Source organism: Macrobrachium nipponense, chromosome 2 (genome assembly GCF_015104395.2).
Source record: "Macrobrachium nipponense isolate FS-2020 chromosome 2, ASM1510439v2, whole genome shotgun sequence".
NCBI classification, from domain to species: Eukaryota; Metazoa; Arthropoda; class Malacostraca; order Decapoda; family Palaemonidae; genus Macrobrachium; species Macrobrachium nipponense.
The window spans coordinates 78,767,015-78,787,014 of NC_087201.1; the positions used below are offsets into that span (position 1 = coordinate 78,767,015).

Genomic DNA, 20,000 nt, shown 5'->3' on the forward strand with positions numbered 1-20,000 from the left:
ATATATATATATATATATATATATATATATATATATATATATAGTGTATGTATATACCACAAAAATATAAAACACACAAACGAAACACACACACACAAACCACCCACACACATATATATATATCTATTATTATATATATAATATATCTATATATATATATATATAATTATATATATATATATATAAATAAAAATATATATAATATATTATATATATAAATATATATATAATATATATATAATTAATAATAGATATATATAGATTAGATATGTATATATTTACATAAACATACATAAATATAATATATCTATATATATAATATATATATATTATATATAAAATATATATAAATATACAGTTATATAATATAATACATAATAAATATAATAATATATCACAGTATATATATATACTAGAGTAGAATATATATATATGTATATATTACATTATATATAACTATATAGTATTTAATATTATGCATATATATATATATATAATATATATATTATAAAATATAATAAACATATATATATATATATATATATATAGTATATATTATACATATCTATAGTATATATATTATATAGAATCATTATACACACATATTATTATATATATACAATACATATATATTATATTATATATATATATATATAATATAATACACACACACAGACACATATATATATATATTATCCCTATATTCTATATCTATATATATATATATGTGTATCTATATATATATATATATATATATAATATAATCGATTGAATATTTATTTTAAGTACACCTATATACATATATATATATATCTCTATATTAATATATAATATTTATATATATTTATAATATATATTATATGTCATGTGGTATATTATCTATATCAATATATATTCTATATATAATCTTAATATTTATTAATTTAACTATATATATTCAGTATATAGATATATATAATATATATATATATATATATTATGTATACTATATATATATATATATATATCTATATAATATATATATATATATATATATATATATATATATCTATATATGTATAAATATAAACTTTATCACTTACACAGTTGTTCTGTGCATTAACAGGACCTCATTAAAATAGGATGGTAGCTAGCGGAGATATTCATTTGAGAAAAGTTACAAGCTTTCTAGGACTAACAGTCCTCATTGTCAAGTATCCGTAGAATGACCGGAAACATAGTCCAGCTGCATTTATGTGTGGGGAGAGTGGATTAAAGCCAACTATTTTTTTCAATTTCGTCTGCTGGCTTCTCTAGTCCTTTGATTACCCTCCTTCTCCTGTGTGGCCCTGCCCTTGTGACCTTGGTCTTTCTCTGCCTGTGGCTCATTCCAGGATTGGAATTTCCATGTGGCCTCTTGTGTTTTTGCATTTCTTTTCTATTGTAGAGTATACGATATTTCTTGATAGGTTGTCTTCAAATCTGTTTCCAGTGTTGCCTGCCAAAACATTGTTTGTGCATGCTATGAAGGTATTCTGTACAATCAGTCTGGCCATTTTGTTTGTGTTCCTGTACAACAATTCATATTTTCTTCATCTATTTCGCATTTTTTCCCCAACAATGCTTGGCAACTTCCGATGTCTAATTGTATTACCTATTTTGTTTTGTTTATGTTGTTTGCCCCGTTCTTTGAAGGATTTGCCGCTTTCATCGCAGTAACACTCTTAATAGTCTAGACACGCTGCCATGTACTACTATACCTCCCTCTTACCTCTTCCCCCTCTACCGACTTTTTTTCTAACCTAATAGTGTTTTTGTAACTGTCTCTCAACTTTAAACTATCTAGATTCCTGTTGATGGGTGTAAAAGCAGGTCATATACGTAAACGACTGGAATCAGGTTTGTCATGCCAGGAATAACACCTGCTGCAGTCTGCTAGGGTATTGCCCACACAAGAAGATTACTTGCTCTATGACTATCTTGAGGAAATAGTGCTATCAAGTCTGAGTACTCATACTGCTATCATACAAGATGAAACTTTTTGCAGCCAGTCCTTCCCCACGCACTCGGCAAACAAACACGAGTGGAAACTTTTAGGGAGTCGGCAAGCCAGTTCTTCCCCACACCTGCAACAGACGTGCTAGTCATTTTAACATGATGAAAAGACGATGGGACAGGCTAGTCTCGGCAGGACCAGCTGGCATCAATAGCCCCAATACACATTAAAAATTGACCGGTTCATGCCAGTCACCTATGTGTATGGCCAGCTCAATAGCATTGTATGGGACTGTAATTATTTTCTTCCCTTTCAAATGTTCCTTTTTTATCCCTTCCCTCTCACCCAAAATAGTTTCTTCTTGACCTAAAAATCTCCATCAGTTATTCCAGCTCTTCATCTGAGAATTCAGGACTGCAAATAAGCTCTGATGGCCAAACCTGTCATTACTCCCATTTTAATTTCTTTCCATTGACTGGAGAACATGTGTATGTATGAATTGGTGTGTGTGTTTTTCCTGGGTATCTTAAATTTAAAAATTTCTCCTCCTCTCTTTACCAGTACACCCAAGAAATGAATTTCTGCCTCCTTTTCTTATAGTGAACTTGATTTGTTCATTTACTTTATTTATTTTCTAGGAACTTGTGTAGTTCTTCCCTTTCTTTTTTGTAAGTAATCAAGATGTCATCCACATGTCTTACCAATTTGATGATGTTCAAGTTCCCTTTGTTTAATTTAGGCATCTCTTCTGTTTCACACCATTCCATAAAAATGTTAGCTAAGATAAGCAAAAGACTCAAACTCATGGTCATGCCTTTTTTTGTATGTAACAGTTTCTGCTCTACTTAAAGGAGAACTTATGGTTAATAGCCATTAAATTTCGCCAAACAGAACTTTTATGAGCTAAAAAATGAGCCAATGCTCAAAGTAGCGCCGAGGTGATTCAATGGAGAGTGCTATTTCTCCTAGATTCGACCATGTTGCCATATGGCGGATTAGTATCGATGATATGGTGCCACGGTCGCCTCAATAACAAGAGCAGCGAAGCATGCGTATTGTTGAGTATTCGTCCTCGGTATTGTCCTCGTTTTTTAGGTTAATTGTCATTCAAATAGCGTCAATTATGCCAACTTGTATGGCGTTTGGTTGTGCCAATACTTCTGGCAAGTGTCCAAGAGGCATATCGTTCCAAAGGATTCCGTCAAATAGAGAGAAATCAAGCCGCTGGCTGATGGCTCTTTGAAGGAGGATATCAGCATAAAATCTTTCAACCTACGACACAAACCATCGTCTGTTCGGACCATTTCTTGCCAACAGATTTAAAATATGACATTAGGAGCAGGGTATTAGGTATGGCTATGAAATTTATTTATATAATGCTTTGGGAGCTTAATTTCCCTCTGAACAGACCACCGGAAGATAGGGCGGCTATCTACCGCTATCTATACTATGGTGCCTCCACTTGTATGCATTTGAATTGAAATTTATTCTTGTCAATTGTCAAGTGCGCGGTCCGATGGGGTGAATGGCAGTTTTCTAAACGTGTGTGTGTATTGTCCATGAATTGGTGAGGACCTTCACTTAATCCTTTTTAACTAGTTTAATTAATGGGGTTTTAGAATTTAGGGCTGTATAAGCCTAACTATGCATACTTCAGGCTACTTCTTTATTTACCATTTCAATCATATATTTTCAGCTGACAAATACAAACCAAAAAGGATATCCAATAGTTCTGCCTGTCTGAGCCGACCGCTACATGACGTCACGCATAACAGATGAGCCACACAAAATGGCGGCACCCATGGTGCAATAGAAAATTGGTTGTGAAAAATAAGAAAATGCCCCTTTCAAAAAAAATTTTTCACCAGGGGTACTTAAATAGAATAATACTACATATGGAACAGCTAAAATGCAACCTAAGTTCACCTTTAAACACATAGACACTGAGGGCCGCTAACAAAATATTGATCAAAACGTTATGTGTAAATCCCTTCTTCCACATTTTTTTACTACTTCCATCATCATCTTCACTGGTAAGTTGGTAAACTGGGAAGTTACATCCAAATCGCAAATTTACAATCCCTCACGTTAGTTTCTGATAAATCATCTACAAGGTTCATGTTATGTTTTTAGATGCCCTTCTGATATAAACCCACCCATTTTCCCATTACGTTGGAAAAAAATGTCTCCAGCTCATCTGCAGTGATCTCGTCCATGTCACGATCAATCTTAGCAGGCACCCTTCCTTGTGCATCTTTGGACAACCATAAATATATGGGATCTCTGGACTTTCCCCTGATTTTACTCTATGATCTAATTCTTTACTCTATATTCTAATTCTTGTCTTTTAGTTTTATCCTGGATTTTTGTCAAAGTTTCCCATAGTTTTTTTTTTCAAAATTGCATTGTAACCACCCTCTCTGGCTTTTTATTGCAAGCCTCATATGTTTTCATCATTTAACAATTGTTCTAACTTTTTTCCATAATCTATGGAATCCATTTCATAAACTATGGAATCCATTAGTAGTAGCAGCACCCCCTTTGTCTGCCTTGCAAATCTTTTTGTCCTTATATTTGCTTAGTCTATAACTGGCCTTACGTAACCTATCCGGAAACACAAAACTGTTCAACTTAAACCCCGCCCACTGGTCCCCCTGCAGAAAGCTGCTTCACTCCCATTTTTCTTGTCGAATTCCTTTAAGCCTCTACACATTTCAATGAGAAAGTGAGAAGGATAGCCGGTGACAGGCAACATAATCTGGTTCCTTAAGATATGTATAACGAACTGCGTGGCACCAAAATTGCTGGATAAGATAAAAGAGATAATGATGAATATCCGTCTCCTGTTTTTGTAGAAGACATCTTGAAGGAAGACATAAGGAATAAAGAAACTGCTTGTAGAAGAGATCTTGAAGGAAGACATAAGGAATAGAAAAACTGCTAAGACCAATTGTGGCATCGATGAAATCACCGCAGAGGAGACTGGAGAAATTACTTTCCAACATAATGGGAAATGGGTGGGTTTAGTATCTGAAGGGCATCTAAAACATAACATAAACCTTATAGATGAATTATCTAAAATTAACATAAAAGTTGTAAATTTGCAAGTTTGGAAGTAACTTCCTTGTTTACCAACGTACCAGTAAGAAGATGATGGAAATAATAAAAATGAATATGGAGGAATGGGTTTACACATGTGACTTGGATCATGACATTTTGATAAACCTGTTATCAGTGGCCCTCAGCATCAATATGTTTGGGCCATCAATATGTTTAAGTGAAGCGAAAACTATTACATACATCAAATGGCATGGCCATGGGTTCGAGTCTTTCACCTATCTTAGCTAACATTTTCATGGAATGGTTTGAAACAGAAGAGGTGGCTGAATTAAATAAAGGGAACTGAAACATTATCAAATTGGTAAGATACATGGATGACATCTTAATTATTTATAAGGGAGCAAGGGAAGAACTACCCAAATTCTTAGAAAACAAACTAAATAAACAAATCAAGATATCAATGGAGGGAGAAGTTCCTTTCTTGGATGTACTGGTAAAGAGGGAAGGGGAAAATTCAAAATTTAAGATGCACAGGAAAAATACAAACACCAATTCATACATAGTCACAGTAAAGAGATTACAATGGGAGTAAGGACAGGTTTGGCCACCAAGGTTTATAGGATTTGCAGTCCTGATTTCTTAGATGAAGAGCTGGAATACCCGAGGAAGAGTTTTAGGAGATTAGGATACCCTAAGTACTGGTGGGAATAGGCACACATTAAGGCAAGAAAAAACTACTTTGGGGAGAGGGAAGGGATAAAAAAGGGACATTTGGAAGGGAAGAAAATAATTGCAGTTCCAGACAGCAACAATATTAAGCTGGACGTACACGTACACACCTGGCATGCTGATTTCGTGGCGACTGGTACAAACCGGTCAGTCTTTAACTTGTATGGGGATTATTGATGCCGGTCCTGTCGAGACTGGCCTGTCCCGCCTTCCTTTCAACACAGAAATAACCGGCGCATCTTGCGTTCTCCCATACTAGTCTGCTGTGTGTATGGGAAAGGGCTGGCTGCAAAAAGTTTCAACTTGTACGATATCGTTATGAGCACTCAGACTCAATTGCGCTATTTCTTTGAGATATGCATAAAGCAAGTCATTTGCGTGTGTGAGCAATAGTGCACTGAAGCACACGCTAGTCCATGCAGGACAAACCCGATACCAGTCGCATACACCCATCAACAGTTAGCTAGAAAAGTCGGTAGAGGGGGAAGAGGTATGAAGGGGAACATACATGGCAGTGTGTCTAGACTGTTAAGAGCATTACTTCCGCGAATGTGGCAAATCCTGCAAAGGAGGAGGAAAACATAAACAAAACATAGGCCCTATAATCAGACGTCGTTAGTTGCCAAGCACTGTTGGGAAAAAGACCATAAAACAGGCTGGGAAAATATCAATTTTGTGTACAGAAACACCAATAAAATGGCCAGACTGACTGTAGAAATCAAAGATCTAAAGAAGCTAGCACACAGAATTGGAAAAACAAGAGCTTTAATCCACTTCCCACACACATAGAAATACAGCTGGACTACATTTCAGGTCATTCTGCGGATACTATACAGCTGGACTACGTTTCAGGTCATTCTGCGGATAATATACAGCTGGACTACATTTCAGGTCATTCGGCGGATACTATACAGCTGGACTACATTTCAGGTCATTCGGCGGATACTATACAGCTGGACTACGTTTCAGGTCATTCTGCGGATACTTGACAATGAGGGCTGTCAGCCCTAGAAAGCTTGTAATTTTTCTCAAATAAATATCTCCAGTAGATACCACCCAGTTTTAATGAGGTCCTGTTAGATTATATATTTTATTAATATATTATATATATATATATATATATATGTTTATAATAATATATATATATAGTAATACTATATAGATATATTAATATATATAATAATATAATAATAATATATATATATATTAAAATTATATATAAATATAATATATATATATATATATATATATATATTATATTATACATAATTCCTCTCTCTGCCCTCAAGACTTCAGTATTCTCCAATTTACTTCTCCATCAGTTCCCGACACTTCTCTACGCGTAAGGTGAACAACCGACGGACCAAAATGCCAAGTGGTTGTGGCAACACTCATCTCGGTGTGGGAGGGAAAAGGCTGTGCGTGGGTGGAGCCACTGACGAGACAGGAAACCGTCAGAATATTCTTTCATCTTTATTTCAGTTCAGTAATTACTACTTTCACTAACTTGCACGCTAATCATTTGGACACAATTGCTCTGCCGGAGTTAGAATGAAATTCAACGAGAGCTTGGAATGTCAAATGCTTATTCGAGAGGAATTAAAACTTCGTTCTATCACTCTCCAAACAGTCTCTGACGTAGCTCAGAATGGGAGCTGCCAGAATGCGGAACTGTGTTCAGCGAGTCGTATCCATTGGCTCAATTCACAAGGGAAGTAGGACAATTCTTTTTAATATTATTATCATTTTTTCATTTTTGGGATGTAATTCTGCCAGTTGTAATGCAAGATAAATATAAACCTTATTATCTTCTTTTGAACGAATTCAGTGCGTATTAATAATTTTTATAGCGCTAGAAAAATAACCCACAGAAGCAAGCGAGTATTACTCGAGGCACAGACTATATTTGCTTTCTCAAAGAATTCTCCGAAGACGAAGGTCAAGAAATAACCACTCAATCGTTAATCACACGGAGATGCGTGAGTAGTGAATGCACATGAACAATAACGTCTTGCTAACTCATAACCGCGCAAGGACCAGCCCAAGTTCGGACGAAGACTCTGTGGGCGCTCAAGCGGGGGTGATGTGAGAAGAGTTACAGCTAGAGGGGGAAAGGGCGTAGGGAGAGAGGGAAGGCGAGTTCTTATCTGGGCCCTTGACGTGAGGTAGACTTTGTGAGATGTAGTTGTTTGTGTGGTAGGGGGCCAGCGATGAGAGGGCTTCAAAAGGAAAGAGAGAGAGAGAGAGAGAGAGAGAGAGTCCCGTGCTCTCTCTCTCTCTTATATATATATATATATATATATAATATATATATATATATATATATATATATATATATATATATATATATAAAAGGCATTTGTCTATCACATAAAAAAGGTCGTGAAATTCAATAAAAGAAAATCTATGAAAAAATAAAGCGCAACAGCCGTGATATATACACAAAACCCCAAAAGACGAAAAGTCTATCTAAACCAAACTTCCATTTTACGCGATTGTGGTTTTCCTAAAAATTCGAAGGCGTATATATCCCGGGCTAGAATGTCATTTAATTCAAGTAATCTAAAGTGAAAATTTCTGATTTGATGACTTAGACAGGGCAAGTTTTCTTTCCATTCCTTCTCTTTCTTTCATTATCGAACGGGAATATAAACTTACAGCCAAAGCAAAGCACTGGAACTATGAGAATATGAGAGTAACGAAGGATTGAAAGGTGTAACAGGATGAAAACCTCGCAGCTGTTCTATGAAACAATTATTATTAAAGGATGGAAGGTAACATGGAAGAAAGATATCTCATATGAAGGGAGCTCTAGTAAACCGAATAAAAGGGGTTGCAGTTAGGGGTCGAAGGGACGCTGCGAAGTAAAGCCCACAGTTCCCCGCGTGAAGTGCACTGATGGCAGCATCCCTCTATGAATTCTTTCATTAAGCATGGACTTTACCAAGATATTTGGTTGTCAATCTCATATTCCTTGGATTCACTGACTTGGAAGATTTCAAGTCCCTTGAAACATGAATACAAAAGTCAGCCCACTAATCTTCAATGAGTGGCTCCTGACTTGCCGGTGTAGACGTGTACTATTACACCTACATCGGCAGACTAGCTACTAGGAGTGGTGGCCTCTGCTAATAAAATTTAACGTTCTTAATTAATATTTATCATTATCACTGATAAGATAAAAGTCACATTCGTATGGAACAACCCCACAAGGTCAACTAATTTGAAATTCATGCTTACAAAGACTATGGTATTCATTTGAAATAAGTTACAGAAGATAACAGAAAATACAGAAACAAAATAATTATTCGAAAAAGAACACATCAATAAATAAATGGATAGCAATATAAATAACTTTGTAAAAAAGCGAAAATGCTCATATCACTTCCCTAAACCTTTTTTCCTTTTTTTCGAATCCCGGACGCATCGACATTCATTACTACTCAGTCGGCTTCGTGATAGGGATTTGGTTTGCCTTGCCCACAAATAACTTGAATTTAACAGTCCATACAACTACCGTTCTACCCATGATGGTATATGGGTATACTTGCTCCGGCTTAAGAGACTGAATGTGTAATACTCTCGAAAAATGTTAACTCAGTGCGTTTGAATCTGAAGTGTGTACTATCGTGCTGTACTGTTATCTCTTAATAAATAAGTTGCTGTGAATTTAAAGAAATTGCTTAAATTCTGAATAAAAATTCAATTCCTCCCAGAGTTTATACCAGATCTGCTCAAATGTTTCTTCCAGAAACAATCCCCCGTCAATGTTCAATAAGTAACAATGCCGTCTCTGTAGAATGACTATGCCCAAAGACTTCTGATCAAATTTCTACTTCCCAGAACGAAAAACTTAGATTATAAATCTTTCGGCTCTTGTTAACAATTCTGGAGAAAATGCAACGATGGACAAATCACGAAGACGACCAAGCTATTAGACTCTAGTTAAATTCAATAATCAAGATCTTCCCACGTTAAAAAAAAAAGGAGGAAAAATGTTAGCATAATATTTAAATACACGAAGAGCAGTTGGATTCTAAGAAAAAAAAAAAAGGTCCCCAAGTCATGTCAGCACTTTCCAAAGAAAATGAGAGATGTAACCTTCCTCTATTGTTATTATGGGAGGAAGTGCATGGGGTCACGGCTATCATTTCCTCGTGACTACTACTTTCCATTTCAGAGAGAAGCAGCAACCTTGAGTGTTTCACACCAACGATTTTTCTTAAGAGGTTGGCGAGCTGAGGCAATCCTGCAACTGGGTCATTACTGTTTTTAAAACAGAGGAAGAACGGCTCCTTTAATAGTATATCTACCGAAAATAGCATATTTGGGCAAACTGATCGTGGTATACCGTGTATGTATGTATGTATGTATATATATATATATATAATATATATATATATATATATATATATATATATATATATATATATATATATATATATATATATATATATACATACACACACACACATATATATATATATATATATATATATATATATATATATATCTATATATATATATATATATATAACAGGTAAATTCGAGCAAGAATTTGGTTGTGGATAAATTGAAACAGAAGAAGCAGTGAATGTTAATACTGATGGAGAATGAGTGGCAACAGTTGATTCATACGAATACTTGGATGTTAATATAAAAGAAAAAGGTAGGAAGACTGAAAAAGTGAATCATTGAATAAGTAAAACAAGAAAGGTGGCAGGGAGAGAGCATAATTGACAGGGAAGAGACTTGTCTATCGAAACGTAGCTGGGAATTTATGGTGACTGTTGAGCCAACTCTCCTTAATGGAAGTGCAGTGCGGATGCCGAGTTGAAAATGTAGTATACAAAATACAAAATAATTCAGGTGATGAGATGAGCTGTTTGTGTAGTTTCTGTGGCATTAAAAGAACTGACAAGATGACTACTGTAGCGATACTGGGAGTAGTAAAATGGATCTGGTACTATGAGATGATCTGGCCATTTAGAAAGAATGGATTGCCGTAATGCTGTTGAAACCTAAATTATGTATTTCTGAAGACTGGCTCACACATCCCATCTACTGGAACCCTGTGTCTGGGAAAGGACTAAAGTTATTAGACCACTCAACAAAGAGCACACCTCCACCATAGCCCCTTAGCTCAGTATTGAATCACTGAACTCGAAATATTATTCACGGTTTAATCGTCATTAGTCTATAAAAAATTAAAGTCACAAAATATTAATGAGCGAGCTCGATTCCATGTTTATAAATAAATCTTTATCAATGTATTCGACGGAAATAACCTTTGCCCAGCAAAAGTTAAAAAACCTCATAATAAACAAGTGAAACCTCACAGAAACAGTACATAATGTAATCAGTAGATTACCACAGACATCATATTCAGGAATCAAACTATGACTTAATCCTTGAAAGAAATGAACTACAACTAACTTGGCATAAGGCACTAAAGGTACTAGTTTAAAAATTGCAACATATTTGTTACACCATTAGCAAATTTCTATAGCCTCCTGTAACGAGTCCTTGGCCGTTCTTTAAATATCAACACTGATCGTGAAATAAAAAATGGTTTGTGCGAGTGGCTGCATACGAGCGACTCATGAATATCAAAACAGGGCTAAACCTGCAAACAAAAGATTTCACGGTCAATATGTTCTGGAAACGCCAACATCAAATTTTCGAGCATACGTATCCCTAAAAATAACAATGACAAAGGGCAGCAAAACAGAAGTGCCAGGCATTTTGCGAAGAAGGAACAAATTCTAAGTAATATCTTATGAAATATAAAATCTAAACACGTTTTAGCTTGAAATTTGGACAGAAAGATTCCTCCATCGGTTGTTCCTTTTACCATGGCTAAAAACGTATCGTTTTCATCGTAATCTCCCAAGATGGATTGAGTTACATACCAATAATTATACTGGTCCAACAGGTGACCTAAAGAATCATCATCATTTGCCTCCAACGTACCAACAGCACGAACAAGGCGTCATTAACGGGATAACTTTTTATCTCCCTTACGTCACCCTTCCTGTGGAGGGAGAGGTCTGTAAAGTGCTCAATTGTCCGCTACATCTTGCATATACAGAAGAATGAAATGTAACGTGAGCTATGTCCTTCTAACTGTGTATCACCAATCCCCATAAAAGTATAAAACATCTGAATTAAAGAAAAATATTATCCTATCACTGACAAGTCGCATGCAAGTATACATTTAAAGACAAGCGGCTCTCATTGTTCCCGAGTTTTTTTTTTTTTAACTAGTAACATCTGGTATGACAAGACTGACTTTTGATCTCGTTTATACAAAAATGAAGCAGCCGTAAGGCTCATTTCAAAAGCAAGTGACTTCCGCCTTCTCCCGCACCCAAGCACACTATGCTGGCACATTCAAGTCAAAGAGCCACCAGGATAGAGACACACAAGGTCCAAAGACCTCGTCTCAACAGGAATAAAATGGACCAAAGCCTCACCACCACCATCCCATGCTTGAGAGAATCCTTAGGCACTGACGCCCTTATCACCCAGCTTATTCGCCAGTTATCAAATGCAATGAGAGACCTCGTTCTGACACTCGATCCTTACCCCTACCTAACCCTGGTGCCACACGCCCAGCTCTCAGACTCGTCAAGAGGGCGGGGTACATCCCCATGGCATGCTGTGCCAGCCGACTCATGCCAAGTCCAAGATTTGGCTCATTATTGTGGTAGAATACCAGGCGGACATTCAGTCTCCTGGGGTGAATTGGGTCATAAATAATGGTAAATGGATTAACTTTAGGTTACAACATATCAGCAATTACCAGTAGTGGTAAAATCATTTGAGTAAAATTTATATATTCGTTGCAGAGAAGAACCGCGAGGTTTCAATTTAATAAAGCGGTAGGAAGACGTTTCATTTTTATCGATACATAAGCGCTTCATTATTATATTCTCATGCAAAATAACAGGCAATGTACCCTCCACGCCAGACACATCCATTTACTCACTCGCTCCCCACCCCACCCACACAATATATATATATATATATATATATATATATATATATATATATATATATATATATATATATATATTATATATATGATATATATTGTGTCGGTGGGGTGGCGGGTGAGTATATATATATGTGTGTGTATATATATATATATATTATAATATATATATATATATATATATATACATATATATATATAATATATATTATATATATATATAACATATATATATATACACACATTCGTTATGATTTAGGAACGGTGGAAGATACACCTACAACACTGCTGCCTAACTAGCGTGCAAAAAAGCAAATGATCATTAGATGAAATGTTCCTATTAATTCTGGTTATCGTACCAAACGGACTTCGGTTCTTCGGTAAGCTTGAGGAAAAACAAAATGAAAAACGATGATTTAGTAGGATACGGGGCTTCGACATTTACTACAGAAAGTTACAATGGTTATTCCAGTAACTATTGCCTTAATTAAGCCAAAGGGTATTAAATCTTCCTGACAAGAAAAGTGTTGACCAGACAGTTCCTTCCGTTCATCACATCGGATCTTTCACAACAAAAATCTTATTTAATCAAGTTTTCATCTCTCAGAGTGTTTTTTCTCATGAAAGCGAAATATTTTTCGGGTAGCCATATTTAACCAAGTGGTGCGAGTAAGAATAACCATTTGGTAAAAAAGTTTACCAATTAAAACTTCAAGTTTGTAAAACGATCGTCATATTTCGGTAGGCATGGTTTAAAGATGTTATAACTCGCACGCTCTGATCCTAGCCCATCTTAACGCTGATAAATATCGTACTACGACAAATGACTTGTCAGGAACAAACAAACTAGTTCCTTGAGAAGGTGCAGATCTTTGACCCCAAGCTGACTTCACCTTTGATGCCAATGTTGGCTGCTTTAAGTCAACTCTGGCATGATGCAAAAAGACGCCAGAAAATGTGCCCAAGTAACAAAACCTTAAGTGTATACAACTGGTTTGGTAATTAAGATATACCTGGCTTCTGCCGCGTGACTTGCTACATCATCTCTTTCAAGTACATAGGCCTGCTTGTTTCATAATTCATAAGTAAATTTCTACAAATGAAGTTACATATGAACGCTCTTCAATCTAAGCTTTGACCTTCCCAACCTAACTGGTTTCCAATATTTCTGCAAGTCCAGTCATTAATTTAAAGTATACATTTGGTGTTTTTATTTAAGCAGCTCGACCAAGATTATACTGTTATCAATCTGGACTTGTTCGAGTGGTTGTGAAAATGCAAGATGCGAACAAATAAGGGAATCGCACATAGAATATAGAATTTAGGTCAAATACCAAGCGCTGGGACCTATGAACAGAAGGAAAACCTCTCAGTTGCATTATGGAACAATTGTTAGGAAAAGGTGGATAGCAAGATGAAAGAAAAGTTAAGTATATCATAGTTTTACCAGACCACTGAGCTGATTAACAGCTCTCCTAAGGCTGGCCCAAAGGATTCAGATATTTTTACGTGGCTATAAACCAATTGACTACCTAGCAACGGGACCTACAGTTTATTGTGGGATCCGAACCACATTATATCGAGAAATGACTTTCTATCACCAGAAATAAATTCCTCTGGTTCCGCGATGGCCGAGCCGAGAAAGATGGAAGAAAGGCAATATGAATAGAGGTAGAGTAAAAGGGATGAAAGGGGGTTGCAACTAGGGACCGAGGGAACGCTTCAAAGAACCTTAAGGGTTCTTTTACACGATACGTGGGCAAGTATGGTTTTGGGCAAGGTTTATCTTGGTTTTGCCGATCAGTGTCGAGGTATGGTATCGAAGCTCAATCGTAGCTGCTCAGGAAGTGTAGGTGGTTCAGCGTTTCTGTCTACACGAACATTTCCGAACGCAGCTTCGGTAATGTGCTTTGAAACCATACTTAGCCAAATATCGTGTATAAGAGCCCTTAGTAGCGCCTACAGTGTACCGCATGAGGTGCCAATGACGATACTATTCCCCCCCACCCCCCCCCCCCCCCCCCCCCCCCCCCCCGCCCCTCTACGGGCAAGGAATCAGACATGACTTGCACGATCCCTTGATGTAATTGAAAGAAATAAAACCATTTAGGATATCTGAGGAATCAGGTTGAAAATCACAGTACTGGTTCAGGAGACAGCAGCGGAGAGTAGCGCCATTCACGGGCCTTTTCGTGGCCGAGAAGGGAGAGGACTGTTACCCTTCTGTTGGAATGGGATTTCATTCATTGAACCAATCAATGAAATTTTGACTTCGTGTATGTTGTATAGAACTTACTGGACTGGATGATGTCTGTGATAATAGAAGCAATGCCCAGACGAATTTCTTTAATGCAACTTTTATTTCCCAGAGAAACCTTACCTCAACGAATTATTATTATATATATATTATTATTATTATTATTATAACCTCTTGGCAAGGAACACCTGCGATTGAGGATAAACCCGCAGTGAAAAAAATGTGCAAATTGAGATGAGAGACTGAAACGATTAAAAGTGCGACAAGTATTTTATCTAGAAAAGAAAAAAAATGATTTCTTTTTACATTTTTAATAATAAACTGAAGTTACTGTTCATGTGCGAAGGTACTTCAAGCACAATGGCTACACCCTATCATACGGGCCGAAAGGGGATTACTAAAGGATTGGCGTTATTTGCAAGTCAGAGAAATAAATTGTCGGGAGGAGGTCAGTAAGATATATGATTGTGCACTATACATACTCGAAAGCAGTAAATGCGCTATGATGTTACAGTGCCAATTTGACATATATGATCAAAATTTAAAATATGTATATTTTTAGAACAAGCCTAACAAAACCACAAACACCAAAATAAGACAAGGACTAAAAGAAAACTGGCAAATTCTTGAGAAGGTCTTTTAACTCGGAATTCCAGATCATGGCCAAGAACACGTGAGGCAGTTTTTTAACCGGGCACCGCTTCCACCCACCAATTAAACAATGTTTCCCCTTTTCCAAAGCTTATCAACTGACATCATTTCAATGACGGGATACTCTTATCAAAACACGAATACTTAATTGCCAATGAAAGGTGCCGATTTTATCATGTTTGACTATGAAAACCATTCCACAAAGACTAAATGATTCCTATACAAAGCATTGACAATTTTTCTTTCGGACTGTGAAAATCTCACGGTAAAGAATAAATGGGAAGACATACTCAGACAACATTCAAGGAGTGTGAGTCATCAGCCCGTAAACAGTTGCTTGGCTGGTCCTTTGCTCTTGGCACCCACAGGGTACAAATAATCACTTATCTGGTCAAAGACCTACGTAGGGGATATTTCGGTAAAACTTCGAAGAGGAATGGAAGAGGTCAGAGCTCATTTACTCAGGATTCACGATAATAATAGAAACGAATGAAATTTTCAATCTCAATATAACTTCTTCACATCAAAGAATTTATGCTAAACAAATGACTGTGAATTTCAAATTTAATTTTAACACTTGGATTATTGTAAAATTTTTAAGATCAAAGCTATCATAACATTTGCATATTCATATGCCACTTCCAACCATACTGATTGACAAATCCATCCTCTTCTTTCTGTAAATTTGAGGCTTTTGGTATTATATATACAAAAAGGAAAAGGCATAGAGAGAGAGAGAGAGAGAGAGAGAGAGAGAGAGAGAGAGGAGAGAGAGACTGTCCAACAAGGTTTAGGTAATGAGGGATAAACACTTGTTTGTTTACATCAGCGCATCGAGTGAGGTCCTTCACTAATCCGGGTTCGTTCAGGCGCTTTCATCTTATTCATTTGTTTTAACCTAAGAAGCTCTGAAGCGGAGTAACGCGAAGCCAAAGGGAAACCAGAAAAATTCCGAGAAATTATTTAAATTCCCGCAATCCCTGTACGGAATGGCTCCACAAGACAATAAGAGGTAAAATCACTATCTTATTAATCCTTCCACTGCTGAATCGGATAAATCTCCTATGCAGAAAGCCTCTTCACCCACTGCTTTACAGTACTATATGCCTGTAGGTCATCAACTAGAACCCTTCCCGTCATCACTTCAGCTACCTAAGTCTGTCCCACGTCTATAGAATAATATTTTTCATTAACTAACACAACTTTATGCAAGTAAACCACCTTCAAACACACAGCAATCTTAGGTATCATTTTTACAACATGACCTTTGTGGTTACATTTCTCGCTCTTTCAACTCCTCTAACTACACATTATCCATCTTTAGATTTGCATTTGACATCCGCACTTAAGTTTATATAAAACTATTTGGCTTTCGCTGTCAATGTTTTCACTAACATTTACTATTTTCTATCGCTGCATTTGCAGTGATTAGCTGCCTTCATTATTTTCCCTCTCACATTGCTCCTAAATATCTATATGAGTTTGTCTTCTTTTACATAAATACTGATTTTCTTATATTTATCTCACTGGCTCACATTCGCCATCAATAAATTGCTCTTGTTAAAATTCATGTCAAACTTTCTCCTCTTGTAAAACAAGTCTGAGTCTTTTCCAGTCTCCAAGTAGTCATCAGCAAACATCAACTGCTTGACACCCCTCACATGAAACATTTGACTTGACCAGAAACGATGTTCCAACGTCTCTCATCCTCCATTTCTTATTTCGGTGCTCCATGATACATACATACATATATATACATACACACGCATACTATATATATATATATATATATATATATATATATATATATATATATATATATATATAGATATATATATATATATATATATAAATATATATATATATATATATATATATATATATATATATATATATTAGTATGTATGTATGTGTGCTGGCATGTATATATACTCATGTTTTGTGGGTGTGGAGAGAGAGAGAGAGAGAGAGAGAGAGAGAGAGAATGTGATCAAGGTAAATTTTAATTAAATTTGAGACAACGTTACTCGGTATAACAAGGCAGGCGTACAATAGTATTTTGACCATGAAAGCACGACATTTGACAGGGGTATGTGGATCAAAAGTTTATTATGAGACAAGTTTGAAAGTACGAGGGAAAAAGTTATACGTATATGGCAATGCTTAAGATGAAATCTACAGAAGGGAAATGCAGAGGATATAGGCGATGCGTTGAACTTAATAAGGTGCGAGGAGCAATTAAAGGTCTCAGCATTATTAGTCAAGCTGCAACCCTATAGCTGTTAGAGCAGGAGTTCTAGTACAAGTGTAACGTGCAAATTAGGTTAAGCAGCCCAGTGTACGATGAAGGGACATTTGATTCTAAGTTAACTCAGGACCCACTATCATCAGCGTGGGACATCACGTGACAAGTACAGTAATAGACGTTTGAAAACTTGGTAAGGAAAACGTAAACAATGAGAGAGTTGACTGATTGATGCGAGTTATCTGGGATTAGAGAGAGAGAGAGAGAGAGAGAGAGAGAGTAAATGTCTTGTCCTCAACACCCTATCTTGATTTCCTCTCCTACCTCAACCCCGGAACTCAATCTCTGTGCCAAGGCATTCCTGTTTCCCTTTAAAAAGACAGAGATTAACGAAATCATTACTGGTCGGCCGTCTACTAATCGTCAGCCGTCAGTATGTCACGTTACAAAAAAAAAAAAAAAAAGTTAATTTTCCTCTCTGTATTTATGTGCTTGTGCATGTCTTGTCAAATCATAGCAGTTTTTTAATGGAAATTAGATCAAAATATTTACTCCAGGGATTGTATTACTTTTTTTTCCGTGATGTAACAGCAAACATACTACAGGGCAAGGTCCATGTGGTCCTATGTGGTGACTGATGACGAAAGCATAAAATGAGGAAAAAAATATTCCTTGGATCTCCGAAACCTGTCATAGCACAGAGGAGGAAAACTAATTCGTAAGCAAAGAGCCAACCATTAACACTGTTCTTTAAAGTACACTTATTATTCGTATTTGAAATACCATATTGAAAAACCTAACGAACTTTAACGTATACAATTCAAAAGTCAAAAGTCAGAAACTTGGAGAGTATCTTAACTTAAACCTTAACAACTAAATATCACTATAACATACAACAAAACTCAGGACTCCCTGACGATAACACTGTGCTGGATCTTTCTTGGAGTGACCTCCAAAAGGTTTGACCCAATAGGTATTCATCTTTGAGGCGCGTTTAGTACAAGCCTGTTAGGTATGACAGTAAAACATATGGACTATAAATATCAAAGATAATAACCCCAAAGAAAAATTAGTCCAAGATAACGACCCCGGAACTAGGAAAGAACCGACTGTGCCCTAATGGGATGAACACCGAAGAGTTCAAAGACATATTATCCATATCGAGAAATATCGTCATGTTAACAATAAAATTGTGTGTATACTACTGTACTTTGATATTGCACTTCTGGGGTATGCGTTCTGGTTGTTACCTGTGAAAATAAAGCCAATTCATATCTGAATTGGAGCTAAGAAATTTACTTTAAGCATCATAATAAGTCCTGCAATTTAACCACAAAACCAGATCTAACAATATATCGTTAGGTAATTTGATTTCGGGTTAATTCACTGAACCGATATTGTCGTCGTAGGGCCAACGATGCGTTAAATGAACAAAACAAGAAAATTACCAAGACCCTTGTCTATAATAAATCTTGAGCAATTATAAAAGGCGATGTAGTGTAAAACATGGAAATGTGGATACATCAGCTTGAATACCGGCTAAAACCACCACCGCCCGTACCTTTAGTCAACTAGCTGTAACTTGAGGCCTGTCCACACTAGGGAACATGGTTTGCAAACAATGTTGCCTAATGTGGACAGGCCTTTAGACTACAAAAGTGACTAAATGGGCAGACAAAATATTTTAACACAAGCATATGGAGTATTGTAACAACGTATGAAGGGGTTAAAGAATAAACAATAATACGTTGGCATATAGTACTAAAAACAAGGGAACACAGAGCAAACAATTACCTTCTCTGGATGTTGGATTCTCCTACCCCTCGGTAAATCTTGGGTGAAACACGTAGGCCTATGTAGTTTCTTCCCTCACGTATCAATGATAACTGTAATTTTACACCAACAATGTATAAAACCTTCTGGAAATATACACGAAATGACTCTAAAACCGCAAGATAGTCTTAGTTTTCCACGACACAGAATATACAGTATTTTCGGTGAATAACAATCTCACCTTTGACAACGTCCTAAATCTTATATATATATATATATATATAATATTATATATAATATATATATATATATA

The 20,000-nt window shown here is 36.1% G+C and overlaps 1 protein-coding gene across 1 annotated transcript in view; it reads right to left on the reverse strand.

Annotated features, from left to right (window-relative positions):
• The window catches only part of LOC135221225 (myoferlin-like), a 248,288-nt gene that overhangs the window by 226,857 nt on the left and 1,431 nt on the right, over nucleotides 1–20,000 (reverse strand). The window contains exon 2 of the mRNA XM_064259042.1: nucleotides 19,709–19,833. The gene's annotated coding sequence lies outside the window, so the exon portion shown is untranslated. The remainder of the gene's footprint in view (nucleotides 1–19,708; nucleotides 19,834–20,000) is intronic.